The sequence below is a fragment of the Tachyglossus aculeatus genome, chromosome 3 (assembly GCF_015852505.1).
Source record: "Tachyglossus aculeatus isolate mTacAcu1 chromosome 3, mTacAcu1.pri, whole genome shotgun sequence".
Classification (NCBI taxonomy): Eukaryota; Metazoa; Chordata; class Mammalia; order Monotremata; family Tachyglossidae; genus Tachyglossus; species Tachyglossus aculeatus.
This window is the reverse complement of record NC_052068.1, coordinates 18,520,860-18,522,715: the sequence shown is the minus strand read 5'-3', so window position 1 is coordinate 18,522,715 and position 1,856 is coordinate 18,520,860. Positions and strand designations below refer to the sequence as shown.

At 47.5% G+C, this 1,856-nt stretch overlaps 1 non-coding gene across 1 annotated transcript; it reads left to right on the top strand.

Moving 5' to 3' along the window:
* Positions 1 to 1,223: 1,223 nt before the first annotated feature.
* LOC119926184 lies at positions 1,224 to 1,361 on the top strand. The gene has a single exon (XR_005450081.1). It is a non-coding gene; the product is annotated as a small nucleolar RNA SNORA7 (small nucleolar RNA).
* The last annotated feature ends 495 nt before the right edge of the window (positions 1,362 to 1,856 follow it).

The window sequence follows — 1,856 nt, the reverse complement described above, 5'->3', positions numbered from 1 at the left end:
TGTACATAGATACTGTAGCAGGGGTAGGGGGGAGTATTCTAAGTGCTTAGATGATGCAGAAGTGCTGAAGTGGCAGGAAGTGAGGAAACAGAGCGGGGGGGAGATGAGAGATTAATCAGGGAAGGCCTCCTGGAGGAGAAATGATTTTACAGGAGTTTTGAAGCTGTGGCCCAGCAGAAAGAGAAGGGCCTGGGAGTTTCTACTTATCTTTAACCCTTCAAGCCTTTCACTCTTTCCCCTCTTTACAACCTTTCCTCATTCATGCCCCACACACAGTGGGCACCCCACTGCACCCCAATGCCCCATGCACCCCAAGCAGTGTGGCACAGTGGAAAGAGCACGGGCTTTGGAGTCAGAGGTCATGGGTTCAAATCTCAGCTCCACCCCTTGTCAGCTGTGTGACTTTGGGCAAGTCACTTAACTTCTCTGGGCCTCAGTTCCCTCATCTGTAAAATGGGGATGAAGACTGTGAGCCCCATGAGGGACAACCTGATCATCTTGTAACTGCCCCAGCGCTTAGAACAGTGCTTTGCACATAGTAAGCGCTTAATAAATGCCATCATTATTATTATTATTATATAAAATCTCTCTACCGGCATCACCTCAATTCTCTACTCCTTGTCACTACCCAAACATCCTTTGTAACATGGTTACACGAAGCAGCGTGGCTCAGTGGAAAGAGCAGGGGCTTTGGAGTCAGAGGTCATGGGTTCAAATCCCGCTCCGCCACCTGTCAGCTGTGTGACTTTGGGCAAGTCACTTCACTTCTCTGTGCCTCAGTTAGCTCATCCGTAAAATGGGGATTAAGGCTGCAAGCCCCCCGTGGGACAACCTGATCACCTTGTAACCTCCCCAGCACTTAGAACAGTGCTTTGCACATAGTAAGAGCTTAATAAATGCCATCATCATTATTATTATTACACACAGACACGAGGGGGACCTTAATCTCAACAAATTCATGCCACCTTTTTAACATTTAAAGAACACTCTACACACTCCCACTCTTATACAAACACGAACAAAACGGGCACCCAAACCTAACACATTCACACGATTGTTTTGGTACTTAATACAGAATGGAGATGTTCTCGGGTCATCATCAGGAAGTTTTCTTCATCAGGGACGTAAGTATCAGAACACAACACAGAAGGACCGTCTCAGATACTGATGTCTCACGTGAGGCGGGTTTGGTGCCTGCAATTAAAGTTGGAAACTTGATTATGCCCCTTTCAGGATGGCACCTGGAGAGTTTCTAGTTCTCTATCTGTCTTGGTTATGGGAGGGAGAGTCAAGCAGAGGCCTACCCATTCCATTCCTAGCTTGGGCAGTGGCTAGCGAGTGGAAGGCAATCTGCTACAAGTCAAAACTCACCTGTGCTGGGCAGCAGTGACATGGGAGAGGGTCGAGGGTGGAGACTCAAGCTGACTGTGCAGAAGGCAACAATGGTAAACCACTTCCATAGTTTGACCAAGAAATCTCTATGGATACACTACTAGTATCATTGCAGATGGAGGTGGAGCATTCTGAGAGAGATTTGGTTAGAAGCAGCATAGCATAGAGGATGGAGCACCGGACTGGAAATCAAAAAGGCATGGGTTCTAATCCCGAGTCCACCACTCATCTGCTATGTGGCCTTGGGAAAGCCACTTCACTTATCTGTGCCTAAGTTGCCTCATCGGTAAAACGGAGATTAAGACTGTGAGCCCCATGCAAGACAGGGACTGTGTCCCACCCGATTTCCTTGTATCCACCCCAGTGCTTAGTACAGTGCCTGGCACGTAGTAAGCACTTAACAAATTCCACAATTATTATTATTATTATGTGTCCCTGGAGTTGCTATGGGTCGGCGATGACTT